This window comes from Natrix helvetica, assembly GCF_964273705.1.
Source record: "Natrix helvetica genome assembly, chromosome: 1".
Lineage (NCBI taxonomy): Eukaryota > Metazoa > Chordata > Lepidosauria > Squamata > Natricidae > Natrix > Natrix helvetica.
In genome coordinates, this window is record NC_138548.1 from 254,699,165 (window position 1) to 254,724,850 (window position 25,686).

At 38.6% G+C, this 25,686-nt stretch overlaps 1 long non-coding RNA gene across 1 annotated transcript; it reads right to left on the reverse strand.

The window, feature by feature from the left end:
- Positions 1-6,804: 6,804 nt before the first annotated feature.
- LOC309398826 lies at positions 6,805-18,991 on the reverse strand. The gene is made up of 4 exons (XR_014176451.1): positions 18,840-18,991; positions 15,628-15,784; positions 13,605-13,760; positions 6,805-7,196 (listed from the first exon to the last, which is right to left on the reverse strand). It is a non-coding gene; the product is annotated as an uncharacterized lncRNA (long non-coding RNA).
- Positions 18,992-25,686: the final 6,695 nt, after the last annotated feature.

Sequence of the window (25,686 nt, forward strand, 5' to 3'; positions counted from 1 at the left end):
TGTTATCAGCTACAGAAATTATTACAGGATCCTAAGGTTTTCCTGTAGTTGGGACTGAGCATAAATATATGCACCTTCCCAATATCAACACTGACGAAAACCCTTTTAAAAATGGCCAATGAAAACTCAGAACGCTTAGCAGGCATGGGAAGCTGATTGATTGCTACTGGATTGATCCTGAATAGGAGCCCTTCCTGCTGTGGCATATTGTTGAAGCCGCATGCCTTATCCCCTCCAGCCTTTTAAAATTTTTAATAAACTGCAATTTTCCTCTTTTGAGAGGGAGTGCTTCTGAACTGTAAGAGCAGGAATCTTTGCACCTATCCCCCAAAATTATATTTAGATCTTATCGTTTTGGAGCCTGCTAGCAATGCTTAAAACACATTCAGGAATATTCTCAATAGATTTGCTTACTGGCAATGAAACCATTCAGATGTTTGTAATAAGATCATCAGGTCAACTAACCTCACTTGGGAGAGTCCGTCCTCCTCAATTTCCAATCTGGAAGTTGTTTACTAATCCCCACCTTTTTCAGTACTGTACTGTTATCAGGTATAGTAGCAGTGGTGGGATTCAAATAATTTAACAACCGGTTCTCTGCCCTAATGACCAGACTGGTAGGCGGGGCTCAGTGGTCATGTGACTGGATGGGTGTGGCCAACTCAATGTCACTCATGTCGATGGGCACTTCGCTTTAGCTGTTACAATGTAATAAGGGTTAACCGGAGAGGCAGTTTTTGTAAGCAAGGCAATAAAGATTAGGCTAGAAACAATACCAGAATGTTTCCTTCCTGCCTTCCTTACAGGATTAGCCCTGTAAAGTGGAAAAAAACAAAAGGAGATTTCTTCCAACAGCCGGTTCTCCAGATTGCTTAGAAAGTTAACAAATGGTTCTCCCGAATAGGTGCGAACTGGCTGAATCTCACACTGTATAGTAGGCTCCAGAATGTATTGAAAACATAGGAAATATAGTTACTATGATTTATTATTTTATGTTTCAACAATAACACCCCAAAATTACATAAATTGATATACCAAAAAGGAAATGTGCCTGTCTCTCTGTGTGCATATGAATAAATATGCCTTGGGCCAGCATAAATAATGATTCAAAGTCTGGTTCTGCTTTTTAAAGACATGAAACAACTACAGCCACTTGAAGGCGTGGTGTGGCTGCTATGAGACCTTCTCAGACTTCTCAACTTATTCTGACAACTAATAAAAACATTCTACCATCTGCATTCAATATGGCAATCCAGAGTGATGTTTAGACACCCAGGGACAATGCATTAGAAAAACATTCTTACTATAATGTATATATGGTGGTTAGATTTGTCTAAAATATCTTTGTTCTTGTGATTATTCTTCTGACAACACTAATTATCATATGTACTTAATTTTTTTCAGGATTTTGTAATAATGAGTCTAGCAAGTAATACAAGGACTGAATCAATGTTTTAAGTTACCTCAACGTACACTCAACAGGAAACATTGGCTGAATTCAATATTGTTGGATTATTTTCAAGATTTATACAAGAACTTACAACCAAAAATATTGATATATTGGCACTGCTTCCAGAGATGATAATATTTCTTCAACATAATATGTTCCTAACTTCTGCCAATGCACCCCAGAAAGGTTTTAGTTTATGCAGTGTAATTTTTGGGGTGTGACAATGGGATATCTTCACAGAACGCTTGGTGGTTTGCTGAAATATATTTTACTAGTTGGAGACCCCTGCTTCACAACAAAACTATGTGATCGGGCAATGCATGAGAAATCCAGTTCACTCCGGTTCAATCTGTTGGCTCAGTGGTGGTCAATGATTGAAACATAAAGGAATATCACTCCCAATGCCTTGAGTCCATAAGCAGTTTCATAGGTGGAAAGCGTAGACATTTTGGTGAGGTACTAACATTTACTACTGTAAGAAGCCCCAGACCACTCCCGAGCGAAGGAGTGGAACGTCCGCCAGTTTGAACTGAGGTAACAGAATGTGAGACAACTGGCAGTTGGAACAGAGTTCTTTTCAGGTGGGGAGGAGAGTAGAATGTGTAACTCCTTAGCATCAGAACGTGCTAATATAAGGCAACTGGCAGCTGGAACAGAGTTCTTTTCAGGTGGGGAGGGGGAGTAGAACTCATTAGCATCAGAGCATGTTAATTACTGTGTAAGAAATACTAATGTACTGATGGTCATTTCAAAAAATCCTTTCTTAGCGAGCACCTAGAAGCCAAGAGGAACATGTGTGCCAAATTTCAAGTTTGTAGACTTTACAGTTCTGGAGATTTCATGATGAGTGAGTGGTACTTGGCTTTTATATATATAGATACCAGAGTTCCAATTCAGGTAATCCTCCCAGAGTTTTTAAGACTTTCAAGAAAAGTCAGCTGTGTTAAGAGTTTGATATAACCTTGATGAAATTCCCTTGCTATCGAATGATGTGTGACTATTTAATGTGGTCAAACATTGTCAGAGAAGTTATCTCATGCACCTTAAATAATATATAAAGAATCTGGATTTATTTAGTACCAAGTTACTATTTATGACTGTTGTTTAGACAGTGTTGAGTTGTTGATCTGGTTTTTTGAATATTCACAACCTAAGGGTTCTAGCACCCACTGAACATGTTTTTCTTTTCTAATAGTATGAATTAATTTTCTTGACTGAAAGTTTTCAAAATAATGCTTTAATCTTGATATACCTCAACTTCCATTATATCTTTGTTTGTACTGCATAGCTAGTTTAGTCTCAGGAGATTTTTATAATAATGCTATATAAATATATCCTAAATAGTGCTATAAAACTGGGAGTGAAACTATTTGGAACTGGATTTTATAAAGTAGTGTATAGTTACTGTAACTTCAGCAAGCAATGGTAAAGAAATGTTTCAATGATTTAAACTCTGTTGCAAATGTAGATATAAAAAGATCATAATTATGTTTTTAAACTTAGATCAGTTCTTTTAAAAATCTCCTATTATACACTATATCTAAAGCCATCTTGTAGTCCAATATCTTGGAATTGTTTTCTGTGATTTTTAACTAATATTAGCATAACAGAAAAGATTTGTAGAAATTAACTTCTGACCCTATTATTTCCTCAAGTTCTTATAATTCAAACGGCAACTGAAATATATATATCTCCTCAGGTTTTTAAGAAAATAAGGTAATCTATAAAGAAATTACCTGGTGATAGAAGACTGTTCCCATTTCTCCTAATATTTGGCAGTGCTCTTTTCCTACTGTATATAAGCAGACATTCTTGTTTGATATCACTTACACTACTGTAGTTTATGATGTACCTCCTATCAGCTTCTAGGGATGTCAAAAGTCATTTCCCCTGGCTCTTCAAAATCCTGGATATTGCTTGTACATACATGTGGCAGCTGTCTAGATCGTGACAGAGGGCCCCACTGTGACCCCTTACGCTTGTGCTGTATTTTATCCAGGGAAAAACAGAGCTTGCCACTGGAAGGGCACTTTGCTTAAATTGGCATTACAGTGGGGCTGCAATTGTAAAAAACAAAAACAAAAAACCCCCCGTTAATTAGCATTTTGAAGATCTGTCCCCTTTTTGTGATTATGGTGGCGATGAGGACAATCTCTGTACCTAGAGAAGGCAATTCTTTTTATATTTTATCTGATTAAATTAGACAACTTAAAGTCTCAGCTGGAGAGGACTGGAACATATTGAGTTCTTTACAGATCAGCTGTTAGCGTAATACAAATTAATGAAATGTATTTATCAAAATTTACTCATCTCTACATATGTACCAATATTTAAAAGCATTTTTCCACTGTGCCATTTAATTAACAGCTATTTAGAAATCCATTTTTCATATCACTTTTAATCATTTCTATGCAAAACACAATCATTTAGAAAGCTCATAACCTCCAGTCTAGTTCTTATACAGTATATCTAATTAATGTCTGCATATTAACCAACAGAACATCATGTAAAAAGTGACTGATAACAATAACTTCATTAACAGTCCTCCTGTGGAAACTGGCCCTACATCATTCAATTAACACATTAATAATTAAAATAACATTTCAGGATGAAATGTTCTTCCATGCAAAACCCTGAGATAACTGAATTATGGGCATATTAATTCATAACTGGCTTTCTTAATGGGTCTTGACCTTTGTTTAACACCTAGAACATTAATATGGCCTGAACTGATTTTTTCCCCATCTACCTCTACACTGGAAGTCTTTAAGAAGATGTTGGATAGCTATTTGTCTGAAACGGTATAGGGTTTCCTGCCTAGGCAGGGGGTTGAACTAGAAGACCTCCAAGGTCCCTTCCAACTCTACTATTGCATTGTATTGTATTGTATTGTATTTCACATATGGTCATTCCTTCTCATTTTAAAATTACACAGTTTTTAAAGGGTCCTAAAGAAATTTCAGAATGGCACTTTTTTTATTGCTGTCTCTTGCTTCTTCCTCTGAAAGATGTGGAACCATTTCTCTCCCTTTGTTAACCTTTTGAAGTAGACCAGTCTATAAAACTAAAGTCAAGTAGACTATTTTTATTACAAAATTATAGTTAAAAATAAAATCTTGCAAGCTTGAATCTGCTTCCCTTCTTCAGCTCTTTATATCCCTGAAAACTAAAGAAGATCTTATATGAGATGCTTTCTCGGGTTACAGTTCTGACCATGACTTAGGTTTCTTTTATCTGATTGCTGTCTTGGTAGCAACTGTTCCCCTTTGTTCCCCAAGGTCATTAAGTTAAATCTAAATTTGGTGTTTTTAAACCTTGGTAAGATGGGAGTGGAATATTTGGTTGGAGCAACCAACTGATAAAAAAGGAACTGAAAATGGATTTCACTCTGGAAATGCCCTTTCTACTTCCAGATATTTGTCTTGCCTTATTCAAATAGATGGGTAACCTTATTGCAGGAAATCCCACAAGACCGTCATATGATCCTCATGCCAAGAGGGTGTTTGGCATGCTCTGCAGGAATGATAGGCCATTTTCTTTCTGATTCATTTATTCCATTCAGGGCTAATCTGTTGGGATATATACATGGTGAACAGTTGGGGAACAAAGAACCTTTCTTAAAAGGAACTTTATAGCAACTTCTCCTTACAAGGTGAAAATAACTGGGGTCATTGATTACATTTTAGCTAGGATGGGTGCTAGAAAATAGGGTTGACTCTAAGATATAGAAGTCTTTGAAGAGCATGCAGCTCTCTCAATGTTACATGCACTTCTTGGCTAGACTCTTAAAGTAACGTAGACAGAAAGCAAACAGTCAACAGGAAAGACCAAAGTCAAGATAAGCTGTTTCTAGTTCCCCCCATGTAAGAAATGGATGAACTCGGGAATTTAGGGAAACGTTAGGAATGTCATTCTAATAAAGAGTTTTAACTTTAGCCAAACAAATATAGGATATACCAGTAGATTAGAATGTAAAATTAGCTAAAACAACAACAGAAAGATAAACAAACAATTGTTCTGCTGATGCAGGTGGAAACATAGAATTCAAATGCAGTGGAACTGCACAGCTTGTTACAAAACAGCTACAATAATAATGGGACAAACCCTCAGGTAGGTTGCCATGGAAATGTTACTATTATGATACTGATGTGCAGTGGCAAACGTTTGAAAGATTATCTACTTGTTAGGAAGATGTAAGTTACCAAGTATGAATAAGCCAATACTGATACATTCTGAGCAGGCATAAAATGCTATAATCTTCGCTACTGGTACGGAATTGGGACTGTGCGCACAGGCTGCTTCTGCACATGTGCAGAACCTTCTGTGCATGTGTAGAGCATCTTTGATGATGTCTGGCTTGGTGGGCAGAGCTTCCCACCATCGCCACTACCGGTTCGCCCGAACCAGGGGCAAACCAGTAGAATGCCATCTCTGGTTCTGAGACTTGTTCTAAAGAAAGCAAAGGCAAGAGCTTAACATTTGGACTTATTTGTGGCCCATAGCAAAATACATGGGGAACCCCATTACCCATGAAAACAAAATTAAGGTTAGAGTTAAGGGTAATTCTCCTTGGAGTCACAGGCAAAACCTAATGTCAGAAATTCTTAGAGGTTCTCTAAATAAAGTGACTGTAAAATCTTTTTGTTCAGACTTCTTTTTAAACCACAGTAAATTTCATGGGAAAACCCCATTACCAATGAATAAAACTAGAGTTAGAGTTAGGGTTAAGTCTCCTTGAAGTCTCATGGCCAAAAACTGATATAAGGAATAAATTCTTAGATATGCTTTATTGAAATGGATGTTGACAGCTGTTTGTTTGAACTTCTTTGTGGACCACAGTAAAATATATGGGATACTCTGCCTGCCAATGAAATGAAACAAGGGTTAGATTTAGGCTTAGGGTTATGGTTAGGTATACGATTTGGTCTCCTTGAAGTCATGGCTGAAAACATTATATGGGAAAAGCCGAAATGAAACTAGGGTTACCATAGGTTTAGAATTAGGATTAGTGCTAGGGTTAAGTCTCCTTGGAATACAGGCCAAAAACTGATGTCAGGGACAGATTATTAGAGACACTCTAAATAAAGCCACTATGAAATCCTTTCTTTCAAACTTCTTTTTATACCATATATATAAAGTACATGGGAAAATGCCATTGCACTGTTGAAATATTTGGTGTGAAATTGACTATATAAGGTTGTGTGTGTGTGTGTGTACACACACACACACACACACACACATACACATACATATATACATACACTATATTGCCAAAAGTATTCGCTCACAACTGTTTCTGATTATGTGGATGGGTGAGCGAATACTTTTGGCAATATAGTGTATGTGTATTCGGGTCTTTTGCCTCTAAATATTTCTTCACATGTCTCTCGGTGTGTGTGTGTGCCTGTGTTTACACACACACACACACACACACACACACTTCTTTATTACATTCTTATTTTTCTTTTCTTAATTTTCCACTTTTTTTCTTTTAGTTTGCATTAATTTTTTATCATTGTAGTTGTAGTTTAAAAAAACAACCTCCACAGAATCAATAACATTCTGGAAAAGTATTCTGTGTAATGGCTAATTAAAGAAAGAGAACTAAACCTTGCCTTCCAGGTGTTGGACAAGGGAAAGTAGGTGTTCTTGTGGAATTTCTGCAACATCCTTAAACAGTGAAGGGGCCAAACGTATCCTTTCCTTCTGCAGATCCATATCAGAGGTAGAGATTCCTCGGTAAAATCTGAAATTGATTCACACTTTTAATGTAATCTGATACCATTCAGTTTTATTATTTACCCATCTAGGATGGCCTCTTTTGCCTCCAGCCTGGCCTATGCTCACTAGACTACATTCACGGAGCAGCAAAGTAAGCTTTAATTAAGAGGTAAAATTATTAAAGCCACAAATTATTATAGCCTGAGGATGCTCCAGGCCTGGTGATACCAAACAGATGGTCCAGGGCAAGCAGGAGCCCTTTAATAAAGCATTGTTTGCAATTCATGAGCATTAATTATGTCCACTCCTCTCATTTTCCAGTGTTATGGTTGTCAGGGCTGGCATTGTATTGCAAGAAAGCATGATGAATGAGGCAAACCCCATCTGGTTCAGGACAGAGGCTTTGTGTAGCAAAAATTAAAAGTATTGTCTTTCATAAAGTGTAGTGCTTGGAATGTTTCAGTCTGTAGGTTTCCCTCTTTCTTCTTCTCTACCTGCCTTTCCTTTCCTTTCCCTTCCCTTTCTCTTTTCTCCTTTCCTTTTTTTTGGGTGTGTGTGTGTGTGTAACCAACAGTTATCTGAAATCCACTTGTTTTCCTTTAATGATTTGTTATTTTTCATTGATTTGTTATATTTATATTCTGCTGCTGTTCATCGATCTGTGAATATGGAACAAATGGAACTTTTAAAACAAAACTCTAAACACATATGATAAATAATAACAAATAACTTAGTGTCAAGATCTAATCTAGAACACTCAATGAAAGAATCAGTTTTCAGCATCTTTCTGAATGTCATTAGAGAGGGGGTCTGAAACAATAAGAAATAAAACATTTTTAATGAGGTCATTCACTCACCTGGAAGTAAAGATTTAAGGGGGGAAAAAACTATTAATAGAGCAGTTGCATTTTAAACATATTTTAGACCAGGCTACATTCAGAAATAAGGCAAAATGTAAAGGAATATAGCTGTTCTTGCTCTTGGGGTCTGTTTAAATTGCCAAACAACAACCAAATGGAATTTGGTTAGCCTGATTTACAGATAGTTAGCAAATAGCTCTTCAGTGGTAAAAAATAGATGCTATGATGCATCAAGTGGTAACTGATCTGCATGCAGCACAGTTAAAAATAGCTTCCATTTAATGACCTTGGTACAGGTAGTCCTCGACTTACTAACACAATTGAGCCCAAAATTTCTGTTGTTAAGGGAGACGTTTGTTAAGAGAGTTTTGCCCCATTTTATGACTTTTCTTTCCACAGTGGTTAAGGGAATCACTGCAGTTGTTGAGTTAGTGACACAGTTGTTAAGTGAATCTGGCTTCTCTGTCGAGTTTGCTTCTCAGAAAATCGCATGACCTTGGGACAGTGCAACAGTCATAAATACGAGTCAGTTGCCAAGCATCTGAATTTTGATCGAGGGGATGCTGCAATGGTTGTAAGTGTGAAAAACGGCCATAGGCCATTTTTTTTCAGTGCTGTTGTAACTATGAATGGTCACTAAATGAACTGTTGTAATTTGATACGTATGTATGTATGTATGTATGTATGTATGTATGTATGTATGTGTGTTACAACCCCTGGTATGCCCACATTTATATCAATATCATTCAAGTTCTGGTGTTTTCCTTCTCTCTCAAATCCCTGAATGCATAGCACCTAAGGGACACTGCATTTGGACCCAATAATCTCCAGAATTCCTAATCCTGTGGGTTTGCTCCGCTGAGGTTTTTGGCTGCCCTGGAACACTAGTGTCAGGAAGATGCCCCCAGCGAGCAGCAACTAAATCCCAGCTCTCCATTATTATAAGTAGCACTGAAGCTCCATGCTCATCTTGATGAGGGACACAAGTCATCAACCAGTTCTGTGATAGATATTTGAGAAAGGACAGTCAGCCCCAACGGCTGCTTTTTGATTCCCATTCAGCCTCTTTCCTGAGGCATTCCCAGGTGACTGCCTTGCACACAAAAGCCCAACAAGCATCTGGCCTTTTGGGGAAACTATAACCTATGGAGCATCCGTGATCAACTGCTGAATTCATTTATAGGAAATCCCTTGCCTCTTCCACCTGCTCCTGCGTGGCTGTGGGTCAGGTGCAGCTCCAGGCCTGCCCCCGTGCAGTCAGAGAACCAGGGTATGAGGCACGGGTCATGTAAGGACTTGAGGGTCTCTCATTAAAGGGGGGAAGGGCAAACAACAACAACAAAAAATTAGACACAGCACAGCCATTCATTATCTCGCTTCATTCTTGGATCCATTAAACAGTCCCTATTCCCTGGCAAGGGAATAGGTGACAGGGGATGCTGTTTTGCTAGGGCAGATGGGATTATGGCCAAATCACACCCCAGGTGCTTCGCGGTGCATTAGTGGTGAAGCCAAAAACAAGAAAGTGGGATGACAATACCTCAAAGGACAGGGCTGAGACCCAGCAGGAGGCCCCGAAGTTCATCTGTATCACAGACACTAATTTAGTTTAATTTACTTCAAAGGCCTCCTTGAATCAGTCAGGGAATTGTCCCCTTCTTTTCTGTTCGGTGAAGTCCATGGGCCGGGAAGAACAAGAGGCCAGGCCACTGAAACCACTGAAGGAAATCCTTCTGAAGTGAAAGCAGAAAACCATTAGGACAAAAGCTGGACTGAAAGAGCAGTGTGACATTTAACTGTGGTGGCTCCCATAATGTATGTTTAAAGGCTACACTCAATCAGGCTTTTTTAATTATTACATACATACATACCAGGGGTGGGTTCCTGCCAGTTCTAACCTCTTCTATAGAAGAGGTTCCACAAATCTACAGTGCCATTTAGAACCCGTTCCATCTCCCTCCCCCCGTCCATCCGCACATCATCAAGATGAAGAGCGAGAGGAGGAATTCTGAGAGTTGAAGTCCACAAGTCTTAAAGCTGTCATGTTTGAACACCCCTGGGCTTTCTTTTCTAAAGGGTTAGGGGTGCAAGGTTCTTGTAACTTGACAGCTTTAAGACTTGCACACTTCAATGCCAGAGTTCCTGAGCCAACATGACTGGAGGAGGAATTCTGGGAGTTGAAGTCCACAAGTCTTAAAGCTGTCAAGTTTGAACACCCCTGGGTTTTTTTTTCTAAAGGCTTAGGGATGCAAGGGTCTTGTAACTTGACAGCTTTAAGACTTGCGTGCTTCAAATGCCAGAGTTTCTGAGCCCACATTTTGGTTGCTAAGCAAGAGCGTTGTTAAGTGAGTGTCACCACATTTTACAAGTTGGCCACACCCACCCAGTCACATGGCTGGCAAGCCACTCCCACAAAGCAGGCCACACCTACAGAAGAGGTTCTAAAAAAATTTGAAACCCACCACTGATACATACATACATATTTGGCCAATTCATTTTGAATAAATACGTACTCTACCTCCAAGATGCTGCATTGGGATAAATCCAATGGTTATGCCATCTATTTATCTACACCAAGATAGATAAACATATATGATGAATAGATGATCAAAAAATATGTTGTTGCTTTATTTTACAATTTCAGTTGCTTCTGCAGCTGGGCTGGCACTGAGTACATTAAGATGGGGTTTCCACAATTTTTAAAAAGTATGTTTTAAATAAAGTTTAATATTTCTTTTACTATATTGTGAATCAGTATATGACAGATTCATTCTAGTCTTTGCCAAAACGCATTCAATTGAAAGGTTCACTGTGGAGATTTTGCATGTGATTGTCTTCTATATAGTCCAGATTTCACCACAGTCACATATCTATACATATTTTTTAAAGGATTTTTGTAGACACGAAGGTTCTGACAAAAGGGTCAACAATGCAGATCCATTAACAATATACAAACAATACCGAGTGAGAACAATGGCATGATTTCAAATCCTATCAAATTTCTTCCCCCTTTGACTCTTTCTTAAGATAAAAAAAGTGTTGTGTGATGGATGAAGCAGTGGAAATGAGGGCAGTTTTGCCTGGCAACATAGCAAGGTGATACAGATGGGATCCATATGATCAGTTCCAAACTGCTGTATAATCCTTTCTAGATGTTCTATAATTAAGCCTTTTTTAAAGGTGCATGGTTTGTCCTATTCCTTCCACCTCTCCTCTTGTCACCTACTTCCTTGAAATTTCAAAATCAGGTTGTTGTAGATAAGAAAGGGAGGGGAAGAATTAGGAAGGGACAAAAGAAGCTACAGATAACAAGTGACACTGATGGATGTAAAATGAGAAACCTGAGATCAAAGCCCAGAGAACTGTGTGACCTCCTGCTGGTGAAACCCAACAGCTCAAGCGGGATGGCCTCACAGTCTCTCCAAGGGGATGAAATTTGCTGCCCTGCATTTCCCAAAACTCCCCAGCCAGCAATGCCAAAGGCTATTATTATTATTTATTATTTATTCACATTTCTAAACCGCCCCCTCTCCCAAAAAGGGACTCGGGGCGGTGTACAGTCCACAATAGAGGCTAGAGAAATATTTTTTCAAAATAGCATTATTTTGATACTAAACCTTCAGTGCAAAAATTGCATTTACCATTAAGGGGCTAGTTATGATTTGACATACAGTAAATCCTTTGCAGCCTCTATGCTGGCGCATCAACAGGCATGCCCGAGGGAATGAATTCCCCACTATTCCTCTCATACATTTGCATATCCCCAAAAAGAGTTTAGCAGCAGTATATTGAGAACCAAGCAGTGGTGGGTTCCTACAGGTTCGGACCGGTTCAGCTGAGCCAGTAGTGGTTTGGTGACCTGGGTCACTGAAACTGGCAGCGACCCAGGCCTGCCACGCACCCAAACTGGTTCTCTGAATGCGCAGAACAATTATAATTGGACCGCACATGCACACGCAGTACACACATGAGTGAACTGGCAGTAGTGCCTGCCAGAACCCACCCCTGGAACCAAGGGACGCATTGGCTCAGTGGCTAAGATGCTGAGCCTGTCAATCAGAAAGGTCAGCAATTCAGCAGTGAGTGAAGTGAGTGAAGTGAGCTCCCGTTACTTGTCCCAGCTTCTGCCAACCTAGCAGTTTGAAAGCATTTAAAAAATGCAAGTAGAAAAATAGGGACCACCTTGGTGGGAAGGTAACAGCGCTCCCTGCACCTTCTTTGGACAGCGCTGGCTCTTCGCTTTGAAATGGAGATGAGCACCACCCCCTAGAGTCGGGAACGACTAGCACGTATGTGCTAGGGGAACCTTTACCTTTGATATTGAGAACCACAGAAGACACCACCATAGCCAAAGAGGGCTCGAAGGGTCATGAACATATCTCTTTGTAATACAGGGAGTCCTCGACTTACAACAGTTCATTTAGTGACCGTTCAAAGTTACAATGGTTCTGAAAAAAGGGACCTATGACCCTTTTTCACAGTTGCAACCTTTCCAGCATCCCCATGATCATGGGGTCAAAATTCAGATGCTTGGCAACTGGTTCATATTTATGACCCTGGCTGTGTCCCAAGGTCTTGTGATCCCCTTTTGCGACCTTCTGACAAGTGAAGTCAAAGTCAACGTTACAAACCGGGTTACTAACTTATCAACTGCAGTGATTCACTTAACAACTGTGGCAAGAAAGGTCATAAAATGGAGCAAAAGTCACTTAACAAATGTCTCATTCAGCAACAGAAATTTGGGTCTCTATTGTGGTCCTACCGGTGTATACAAGTAGTCCTTGACTTACGAGCATTCAAAGTTACAACAGTAACTAAAAAAAGGGACTTACGACTGATCGTTGCACTTACAGCCATTGCAGCATCCTCACAGTCACAAAATTAAAATTTGGGTGTTTGGCTGAAGCATCCTGGGCTGCGTGATCACCATTTGCGACATTCCCAGCCTGCTTCCAACAGGCAAAAAAAATTAAAAATCAATGGGGGAAGCTGGATTCACTTAACAACCATGTGATTCATTTAACAACTTTGCTCATTCGATTATGAACCCTGGCCAAAAAAAGCACATAAAATTGGGCACAATTGACAGCACCTACTTTGCTTCGCAATAGAAATTATGGCCCCCCATTATGGTTTTGAGTTGAGGACTACCTGTAATCACCATTTCCTGACTCTTGGGGACTGCTCATTTTATGCAAGCAAAAAGAAGCGATAAGACTTCTCACGTTAGTAACACGGGAAAGCAAAAAGCAGTGTGGTAGAGAATTGTATTTGCGGGGGATGTCCTTTTGCTGGTTAACATTGGGGGCTTTTTAAGATTTTGTAAAACAAAATCCACCTTTTAAAACATGTTACTTGTTTGACATTATATGAATTGATTTTTATTGTTCTGCTATTTTGCGGTTGCTAAATAATGTAAGATGCCTTTGTTGTCCTTTGGAGACAGAAAGGGAGGAATAGGAACTTGAATTATCATGTGTTAAACCTATCAGAAATTATTTCTTTAGCGAACATGTCATGCTTCCTGATGAAACCATAGACAACTCTGAAAAGGGGCAATAGTCACACCACACCTGTTTTGTTGATACAGCTGGAATGAAAACAATTACATCAGAGGAGTTCCTTGGATTTAGGATGCTCATCAATGTAGGTATACCTCCATTGTCAAGTGAGTGAACCGACTTCAGTTTAAGCTGGGATAAATTTTTGTCCAAGATATGATGACTGCTCTTCAATTGTGGTGGTGGGGAGGTACATATGATTAGAATAGAATAGAATAGAATAGAATAGAATAGAATAGAATAGAATAGAATAGAATAGAATTCTTTATTGGCCATGTGTGATTGGACACACAAGGGATTTAACTTTGGTAGATATGCTCTCAGTGTACATAAAGAAAAATAGAATAGAATACATTCATCAAGAATCATAAGATACAACACTTAGTGATAGTCACAGGTTACTAATAAGCAATCAAATTATATTAGGAAACAAATAAAACAATATAAATTTTAAGGATACAAGCAACATGGTTATAGTCATAAGTGGGAAGAGATAGATACTAGGAAGGAAGAGAATAATAATAATAGTAATACAGTCTTAGTAGGTAATATGACAGTGTTGTGGGAATTATACAATACAATACAATAGTAGAGTTGGAAGGGACCTTGGAGGTCTTCTAGTCCAACCCCTGCCTAGGCAGGAAACCCTATACCGTTTCAGACAAATGGCTATCCAACATCTTCTTAAAGACTTCCAGTGTTGGGGCATTCACAACTTCTGGAGGCAAGCTGTTCCACTGATTAATTGTTCAAACTGTCAGGAAATTTCTCCTCAGTTCTAAGTTGCTTCTCTCCTTGATTAGTTTCCACCCATTGCTTCTTGTTCTACCCTCAGGTGCCTTGGAAAATAGTTTGACTCCCTCTTCTTTGTGGCAACCCCTGAGATATTGGAACACTGCTATCATGTCTCCCCTAGTCCTTCTTTCTCCTAAGCTAAACATACCCAGTTCCTGCAACCGTTCTTCATATGTTTTAGTCTCCAGTCCCTTAATCATCTTTGTTGCTCTTCTCTGCACTCTTTCTAGAGTCTCCACATCTTTTTTACATTGTGGCGACCAGAACTGACTGCAGTATTCCAAGTGTGGCCTCACCAAGGCATTATATAGCGGCATCAACACTTCACGTGATCTTGATTCTATCCCTCTGTTGATGCAGCCTAGGACTGTGTTGGCTTTTTTGGCAGCTGCTGCACACTGCTGGCTCATATTTAAATGGTTGTCCACTAGGACTCCAAGATCCCTTTCACAGTTGCTACTACTGAGCAAGGTACCACTTATACTGTACTTGTGCATTCCATTTTTGTTGCCTAAATGTAGAACCTTACTCTTTTCACCATTGAATTTCATTTTATTAGTTAGTGCCCAATGTTCAAGTTTGTCAAGATCCTTCAATTAGTTGTTGATCAGGGTGATGGCATTTGGGGAAAAAACTGTTCTTGTGTTTAGTTGTTCTAGTGTGCAGTGCCTTATAGCATCATTTTGAGGGTAGAAGTTGAAACAATTTATGTCCAGGATGTGAAGGGTCTGTAGTTATTTTCACAGCTCTCTTTGTACCTCAAAACTGCTTTTGTTCATGGTGCAGCATGAGGCTCAACCTAGTGGCGAGCAGTCCAAATGAGATGACAAACATAACTGGCATGGGCAAAATGATCCATTTTGTGTTTGGAAAAGCACAAAAAGAAGACAGCCTGTTCTTGCTGTGCACCTGCTAAGTGAAAGACCCAATTTCCAAATACATAAGGATTGGATAATTTGCAAGCATGCTGGAAATGATTTTTGAGCAGTTGAGCATCCTGCCTACCAACTCTGCAAAGAAACCATGCCAGAATGTTAATCTTCACAGTCCTTGCCAGGTCTTCTACTTTCTCGTTATAAAAATAATTTATTCAGCAAGATAATAAGCTGTAACATAAGCTCTGCAATAGATTTTGGTAAATAAATATATGCTCAAACCAATTTCTATTGCTTCTAAATGTCAGGGTCAGATGAAGTTGCTAAGAATCAGAGCAGAATAAGAGGCAGATGAGTAAGCTTACCATTTTGTGGTCCTGAAGCATGGATTTATCCTGCTGGATGTTATCTAACACAATAATGAACACATGAAAGAGACTTTTCATCTTCTTCGTGATGGTAGACTAGATACCTTCATTGCCAGTGGTGTCGTTTGATGTAAATTGGAAGAAAAGTAACATCCTGAATATACACAGTAATACGTTATATGAATTTCAAAATTAGTGAGATTGTGGCAACAGTTTGCATATAAACTGTATAAAACTGTATAAAATACAGTTCTAAAACAGGAATAAAATGTACTTGTAAAAGCATATTTGGAAAATGCTGTATAAATTAGGTATCCTAATCAATGGGAGCTTTTTTGTATAGTTAGAGTTGGTTGATTGGAAACAAATATTTACTCCTAAGTAGCAATTTTAAAAAACTTCCTTCCACAGAATCATTTGAATGTGGTTGATGTAAAATTCTACTCTTTTCTTTCTCTCCTTCTCCCTCTCTCCCTCCCTCCCCCTCCCTCCCTCTCTCTTTCTCTCTCTCTCTCTCTCACACACACACTCACTCACTCACACACACACACACACACACACACTGACATTTGAAGTGAAGGCTATGTATAGCTGGAGTTTCATCTCTCTTCCTCTTTATGTATGCACTCTTTCCTTTGGTGGTATGAGATTACCTTAAATGTAGAGTTGTCTTTTGTTTTGATAATTGCGACATGAAAATGTAAGTAATCTTCCATTTTGTCTGACAAAATGGAGGATTACTGAATTTTTTTTCTTCTGATCTGGCTCAGTCTTGCTAAGTATTTTTTTTTCTTTTTAGAGATCTTGTTGCTTCTCTAGAACTGTGTTTTCTAGATAAGCCTGTAAAATGATCTTTTATCTTCTAAAATGTCCAGCACAGAACCTCAAAGATTCAAGAAGAATTCCAGTCTCACAGGATCTGCAACTTAAATATTAGAGGTCCTGCTGCTTGATAAGAGGCATACGCCCTAGCATCAAACAGCGTAGAAACCATTACTGAGAAATAAAAAGCTTACTTCGCAAAATTATATTATAGGTGTTTTTCCAATGTTAATGAAAATTGTAGCAGAACCCATTCAGAATTTCCATTCCCTTTCATTCTTCCTGGTTTTCTTTCATTTTCATTCCTGCTTTCATTGTATAGGTGGATCTTTTTAAATTCCTATTTAGAACAAGAAAGAGGGCCAAGAGGCAAAGTGTTTGCATGGTTGTAATCTTCCCAGTGGCACAACATTTCCTAAATTGTAGCTGATTTTCACTAGCAATTGACTCTGCAAATGCCAGTATAAACGTTTATGCCACATTAAAATTACAAGAGTAGGGGGGAAATTCTACTAAAAGGTAGCAAAAGAAACCTAATTGTTATGTTTCCTTTTATTTGTCTAATAAAAACCTGGGCATGCTTGAATCAACAGTAAAGAAACGTTTGAGGTGGAATATACAGTAAAGATTGTTGACTTGATTAATATGCTGCCAAGGAGAAGCTTCAGACAGAAAATTAGAAGAAAAATATTAACATCACCACATCTTTATCATGGGAGAAGCAGTGATGGGCTTATTGAGATCTCTCCGTGCTCCTATCCTTAGTTTTTCAAGGCCCATAAAGACACAATTGTTTAGTCATAGTTTATAGAGTGGAAATGTGACATGGCATTATTTTTACTTCCTCCAATGCATTTTTGATGCCAACTGCACTGTCAGCTTTATTTGCACCAACCTAAGAGATTACACCTCTGAGTTTGTCAAAATGCACCTCATTTACCACTGAATGAAGAAATTTGCAGTGGACACACTCAAAGCCTAGCCCTCAATGTTCAGTATTGCATGTGAAGCCTGGTTGGTTGTTTTAAAAAAAAATAAGATACAAGGAAATGCAGGGTAACATCCAGATACTTAATAACAGTAGCAATAGCACTTAGACTGATCCCAAATGTGCTTTTTCAGGAGGCAACTGGACTTCCTTGTTGTTGTTGTTTTCTTTTGAAGACGTTTCGCTTCTCATCCAAGAAGCTTCTTCAGCTCTGACAAGATAGTGGGGAATCGAAGGATTTATATTCCTTGCAGATGGCTGGTAATCTCCATCCTTTTAGAGGGTCACTGAAGCATTTGGAGGTCCATCTATGTCCTCAAGGCCACCTGGGTAGTGGTCCTGATTTCTGCAGTCTTCAATTTTTCCTCTGGAAATTCGTTCCTACTCCCACACAATTCAAAGGGGGTTCATTCCAAATTGTATAGTTAAAAGTCTGTAGAGATTCTCAGTCATCCAGACTGAGCACCTTTGGGAAACTGTGATCTGGATGATTGAGAATCTCTACAGACACTTAGACTTATGTACCGCTTCATAGCGCTTTTACAGCCCTCTCTAAGCAGTTTACAGAGTCAGCATATCACCCCCCACAATCTGGGTCTTCATTTTACCCACCTCTGAAGGATGGAAGGCTGACTCAATCTTGAACGGGTTCAGAATCGAACTCCCGGAGTGAGCAGTGAGTTAGCCCGCAATACCGTGGCATTTTAACCACTGCACCACCATTGGCAGCTTTCAGTTAAGTCCTTTTTGCTTGTTAAAAATCTCAAGCAAGATCCTGTCATCCCTCTTTCTATGATGGCAGCAAGAAAGCCCATGCATGTACTCTTCAAGATATATAGTCCTTTCACACAAACTGAAGCACTGATAATACATGTCGGCAGCTTATGAAAAAAAATCTATGAATACATATTTTTATGCTTATCACATGGCTGTAAATGACAGAAAATTCTGTGAAAAGTTGGAAGGTAATGAGATGGGAATCGCAACCTTTTTCTCCTGGGTGACCTTTTGCCACCGCACTATGAAGGTAGAGGCACTTACCCCCCTTTTCCTCTTCATGTGCATAAACAGGTTCTTTACTAAATGTGGTTTGTATTTTGCTTTCTTCTTATCATTGAGAAATGCTGTCTAATGTATTCTTTGGCCTTTAAACTATTTTCCATTCAGTTTAAAATGTTCTTGGCTCAATAACCGGTGGAAAAAAAGAAGGTTATAATAGTACTGCCTAGGAACACTGTCTTTTCTCATTTCTGCAGGAGGGGATGTAACTGTTAAATGAATTATTTTGGTCAATATATCCTGCCAAAAAACAAGTATTATGTTAATCAGCATGATTACTTATAGTACAGATAGTCCCCATCTTACAACAGTTCATTAAGTTCATCAAAAAACAACTTACATCTAAATACTAGTAAGACAAAGGAGATGGTGCTAGATTTCCGGAAGCAGAGAGAGGAACCTGCCCCACTGTATATCGAGGAGGGCTGTGTGGAGAGGGTTTCCTCTTTTAAATTCTTGGGACTGCTTATTAGTCAAGATCTCACCTGGAAAAACAACACGTCCCTGGTGATTGGAAAGGCCCAATGGAGACTTCATTTCCTTAGAGTCCTGCGAAAAAATCAGGTGGAATAGCGGCTGATGACCTCTTTCTATCGGTCCACCATAGAAAGTGTCCTCACATATTGTATTACAGTATGGTATACTGGTTTAACAGCTGCAGACAGGAAGGCACTACAGAGAGTGATCAATTTGGCACAAGAAACCATTGGTTGCCCTCTGACACCACTGGATGACATCGCCAGATCTCGCTGCTTTAGCAGAGTAAGGAAGATACTCAGAGATGATTCACACCCTGGTCAGTGTCTCTTTGCACTTCTACCATCGGGCAGAAGACATCAAAGTATAGCCAGCCGAACAAACAGGTTTAAAGATAGTTTCTATCCTTGGGCTGTCAGACTTTTAAATACAACCACAATCACTCCATGCACACACTAGTTTTTTTTTTTCTTTTTCTTTCTTTTTTCGTTTCCCCTATAATTTTGTGCCAGTGAGGCTAAAACTAATTTTGTTGTATTTATTTTGTACAATGGCAATAAAGACTATACTAAACGACCATTCAAAGTTACAACAGTGTTGAAAAAAGTGTCTTATGACCATTTTTCACATTTACTACCATTACTGCACCCCCATTGTCATATCATCAAAATTCAGACCTTTGGCAACTGGTTCATAATTGTGACGGTTAACAGCGTCCCGGGGTCATGTAATCCCCTTTTGTGAGCTTCTGGCAAGCAAAGTCAAAGAGGAAGCCAAGTTCACTCAACAGCCATGTTACTAACTTAACAACTACGCTTGTTAACAACTTACAATTGTTAAGTGATTCACTTAGCAATTATGGCAAAAAAAAGTTTGTAAAAGGGGGTAAAAGTCACTTAACACATTTCTCACTTAGCAACAAAAAAAAATTGAGCTCAATTGTGGTCATAAGTCGAGGACTGTCCTGTATATATAAATCAATCTTAGAAAATGAGTCTCAGCCTGGACTAACATCTCATGAAGATGCACGTGTGGTTCCAGGAGTCCATTCACTATCATTTCTGGGGATTTCTGACTAGAAAGTTTACTTGATTCTTTATTTTGTGCTCGTTACAAAGTGCACCTGTTCTGCAAAGTCAAATTTTAACATACTCATAACTCTATTGTTGATATATTGTCAATTTCAGAAAAGACAGCCACAGCCACACACCTCTACATATTAATAATTCACCTGTGAAGATGGTTAACAGCATGAAGACTCTGGGTATGCAGCTAACGGGAAGGCTGGCTTGGTGGCTCAATGATGAGACACTGGTGAAGCAGGCACAGCAGTGTTTGCATTTTCTGCGTCGCATGAGAAAAGTCCATGTTCCTTCCCCTGTCCTTACCCCTTTCCCTAGAGGGACGATCAAGCGCATCCTGCCATATTGCATTTACAGTCTGGTTTGGAGGTATTACTGTTTCAGGCATGAAGGCAGTGCAGAAAGTTGTGAGGGTGGCAGAAAAGATCATTGGCAGTTCACTCCCTTCAATCCAGGACATAGCACAAAAGTGATGCTTGAGCAAAGTCCTCAGGATTGTCTGGAACGCTACACATCCTCCTCACAACCTGCTTTCCTTGTTAGCTTCTGCTTGTCAATCAGAAAGGTCGGCAGTTTGGAGGTTCGAATCCTGAGCATAACGGAGTGAGCTCCTGTTACTTGTCCCAGCTTCTGCCAACCTAGCAGTTCAAAAGCGCATAAAAATGCAAGTAGAAAAAATAGGAACCACCTTTGGTGGGAAGGTAACAGCTCTCCCTGCACCTTCAGCGTTTAGTCATGCCGGCCACATGACCATGGAGAAGTCTTCGGACAGCACTGGCTCTTTGGCTTTGAAACGGAGATGAGCACCACCCCCTAGAGTCGGGAATGACTAACACAGGGGAGAACCTTTACCTTTACCTGACTGTTGCAGCATTCTCATGGTCACAGGATCAAATTCAGACACTTGGAAATTGTGTCGCAAACATTATGTCACAAATGTGTTGCAGTCTCTTGGAGTCATGTGATCCCTTTTGTGACCTTCTGACAAGCAAAGTCAAGGGGAAGCCAGACTTACTTAAGAATCACGTTGCTACCTTAACAACTGCAGTGATTCACCTAACAACTATGTCAAGAAAGGTCATAAAGTGGGACAAAACTCGCTTAACAACTGTCTTGCTTAACATAGATTTTGGGCTCAATTGTGGCTGTAAGTCGAGGTCTGAATTATGGAATGCTTTGCAGATTTGACAGTCAATCATTTAATATGAATTGAACAGCATACAGTATAATGAATATTAAGCATGGTCCTGAAAAGAATGGACTGTTTTAACAGGTGGCCTAATTTTAAGCAGGATGTAGGACAAGAATGGACAATATTGCTTTATTTGTTTAGTGCATTTATAGATATATGAATAAGGAATGCTCATGGTAATATTAGAAGTATGTTGATGGGTAAATGAATGTGCTTATACTTTTAAATTAAAAAAATACCAGGGTAAGGGCTGAGAACATTCACTCAAAATCATTTTAACTGAGTGTTAAAAATATTGTATGATATAACTAGAAGTTTGGATCTAAAAATTATTATATCCAAGATCAAAGCACTTGAGTGTGATGAGGAAAACCGAGCAAAGAATTCCAAGTTACACCATCTGTTTACCTTGGAAGAACATTTAATAAATAAGAAATTAATGGGGAAAAAATCAGATGCACAAATGCAGATATAGTATATTTGTGAAAAAAATGTTTGTTAAAAGAAGCAAAAAAAAGTTGTATATCAAATATTTTCTTGCTTTGTTATACAGATATGGGAGCTGGACATGGGACAAAAAACAGCAACATAAATATTCAATAAGAGTAGATTATTTAAGAAGTGTGTATGGTCAAACAGTATGAGATAGGATCAAGCATGAATGTTTGTTCAAAGACTATGCATTGAATATAAACTTGAGTGTTTGGTATAAAACAGGGGTGTCCAAACTTGGGAACTTTAAGACTTGTGGACTTCAACTCCCAGAATTCCCCAGCCAGCATGCTGGGAATTCTGGGAGTTGAAGTCCACAAGTCTTAAAGTTCCCAAGTTTGGACACCCCCGGTATAAAAGAAGTATTTGAGGTAATTATGTTCAAAGTAGGACTGAATCATAGAACAAATATATGAAGTGTGAATGAGTCAACTACAACTGTAGGAGATATGCCGAGCGGAAAGATGAAAGCCATCCAGTGATCTTCCAATTGTTATGAATGTCAATCGTACAATTCCAATAGTAAGAAATGTTGGTCTTCCTATTTCTAGTTCAACATCTTATCTCTTCCCTTGTTCTGATTCATTTCAAGAACCTGTGAAAATCTTGTTTTTCTACATAACAAAGCTCTCACCTCTATCCGTTCAGTCTTTTGAGAATTTCAGCCAGCAAGAATAGACCAATCCTGCCCAATCCATTGATCTCCAGAGATCATGGATTTTTGACGTCCAGAATTCCCAACCAAAATGGCTGTGATAGTACTAAAAACAAAGAGTTTTCCCTCTCCAGTTGATTCCGACTGTCGAGGGTGGTTATCATCTCCGTGTCAGAGTTTCTAATAATGCACCCACTCTCTGTTTCTTAGCCGAGGGAGCCCGCATTATCTGAAGACATTTCTGTGATCGTGTGGCCAGCCCTGAACACTGTAACCTTCCCACCGAAGTGGTACCTATTTATTCCCATTTGCATGCTTTTGAACTGCTATGTGGGCAGGAGCTGGGACAAATATCGGGATCTTGCCCTGTCATGCAGCACTTGGGTTTCTAACCTGGGCTGTCAGCTTTCCAGCTGACAACATCTTTTAACTACTGAGCCATCTGATATAACTAAAGTGAAGTGTAATGCATGTGTAGAATAGTCCCAGGGAATACCAGATTGGGGAAGACTGATGTCTACTGAGGTGAATAAAGACAAATTCTTAAATTTATACTGAGTTCACATACCAGACTAAGCTGTGATTTGCCTGACCATAGTTTGTTGAATAAAACACAGGAGTCTATATTTAATGATACACTAAGTCAAAACTAACTTTTAGTACAGTGTATGAACTGAAACATAAACTACCTTAAGTAAATTAAATATCAGTTTTCACAGGTTCAATGCTATTCTGAAACTCATTGGCTTCTAAATGATATTACTGAAAGATAAGTGGTCAAGAGCCCCCTCTATTGGTTAAATAGCATTTGTTGTTTACATTTAATTCACCGCACTGGTCTTCTTCTTTTTTTTAAGTGACAATAATTTTGAAACAGTTGTGGCATTTTAAAGTTTGATCCACTGTGACTATGCTCAGATAAATCTTTTTACTCCAAAGCTCGGGAAAAAACACCAAATCAGAATTATAAATGTAAGCTAAATCTATTATGTATCTATATTTTACAAGTACAAAATTTTGCCTGTCAAGGGTTATTTTGTATAAATTCATGGTGCAATGTACATGAAATAATCTTTCCAAAGATTATTCTGTCTCCCTTTATGTATTGCTTAAGTCTCTAATGTTTTGCTGTGACTTTCATTTCTAGATATTTTTCTGTAACTGTTACAGAGATCTGTGGAGATTTAAAGATTCAGCAAGTTCCGATACTTATTCAAAATCTATTTCTATATAGGAACAATTAAAGGTATTTGTATAGAAATGTGGTCACAAAGACCAATCATAGATAGATTGGCTGGCTCCAATGATAATAAATGTTCTTTTTGTAACTTATCAGCATTTTAATGTCCCAATACACTAAAAACAGCATCTTAATTCTCTTGAGTTGTTGTTCCTGATACCACCATGACACCAAATGGAGCCCATTGATTTATTGGCTTCTTACCTCGCAGAAGAATGAAATAAGCTTTACTTTATCCAATCAAAAAATCCTATTAATGCAATGTGTCCCACGCTGGCCAATCAGATATCTCTAGGAAGCTCACAAGCAGGATAGAAAGCAACAGCCATTTATTTCCAATAAGGGGTATGTAAAGAGATATTGCTAGTTGCCATAGTTAATTTGATCATGACTATATATATATTCTTCTTAAAATTATCCATTAACCAACTTTGTGGTGGGGAGTTGCATAGCAGTCTATCACTGGCACTTGAAGTTTCTAACCGTTTTTTGTTGCTGTGCAGGCATCAAAGATGATGACCTCTCATTAGAAGCAGCCTATAGCTGTATATCAATGTAGAGATCTACTGAAGGTTCCTTTGTGATGCTTTGTTGCCTAGAGGAATGGAAACTATATCCATTCAAAACAGCTGCTTCTGACTTCTAGGCATTTAGCATACTTGTCTACTGATACATGTTTCAAAAAATGGATCAAGAATATTACTTGGCTGCACATAACAAGAATTCTTATGAAAGGATTTGTAAAAACTGTATTCTCTAAACTATATTTAAAACAATGAAGAACCTACCGAAAAATAAACTTGTGTTTTCACACTTCCTGCTATTCACAAAGAGTAATCTAGCAAATGTGATTCTATCACTTTAAAAAAAAAACCAAATTTTATAAAGAAGAGAATGTGCCTGCATGTTTGTATTTAGGGAATTCGGAATACTTTTGAAATGCACATTTTCTCAAGAACAAGAGTGGTAGTGCCACATTTCTCCACAAGAGGGCAGACTTTCATTACATTTTAGCTTGCTATTAAGAAATGAAATGACCATTACTAGGCGGCTAAAAAAAATTAAAAAATAAAGAATGTATATGTGAGTTGCGTGTGAAAACTATTCCAAAGAATTTTTGAAGTTCAACAAAATGTGAAGGGAATAAAAGCTTGTCCTGAGGAAATTCATTTCTGAATCAAGATGGTGTCTGTATTATGGTAAAGATGGCTTGGTTTCTGATAAATTTGCAGTCATAGTTTCTCAGTGATATTCCAGAAAAAACTGTTCCATAACAGAGGAGAACTCTGTATCTTTCAGGGCAGATCTCAGACTCTGAAGAATTACTAAAATTTCAGGAATAAAAATCAAGCAACAAATTCTAATATATTGAATGTTATGCATCTCAAATACATTTTGAATACCAAAAACTGGTATGATAAGGTTGCCAGAAAGGTGTATGCTTCCCAAGTATGTAGCCTTCAGAGGTACAAGCAGGTTTTCATTTACAGGACACAGGTGAGTTTAGGAAGACTTGGAGGTACTAAAGAATTGAGATAACCTGCCCACTTTCATTCCCCGCTTACTCTACTTTTCTGTTGAGCCATACTTCTGAATCTTAATTGCCTTAAGGTCATCATAGGCTGATTTTTTTCTCATCTTGATCTTCCCTCACAGCCTAGAAAAAAGGGCTCTGAACTCTAGTTTCAGACACATATGCTGTTCTATTTGGAGTCCTGTCAGTTGGATGGTTTCTCCCACACAGGGCCGGATTTTCCGATAGGCTAACTAGGCTTCAGCCTAGGGCCTCAAGATCAAGAGGGGCCTTTTATTTATCCGTGCCACATTTTTTTATAAAGGTTAGTACCAATTACAACATGTTTCATTTAATATATTAATATATATCACAGTAATGATGTATTTTATTCTCTCTCATGTAATTTACAAACTTAAAAATGGGAGGTGAAAGGGCCCCATAAGTGGAATAGCCTAGGGCCTCTTTTCATCTAAATCCGGCCCTGCTCCCACACCATATCTTTTTAATAGGAACAAGCTGATAAAACCTGCCCA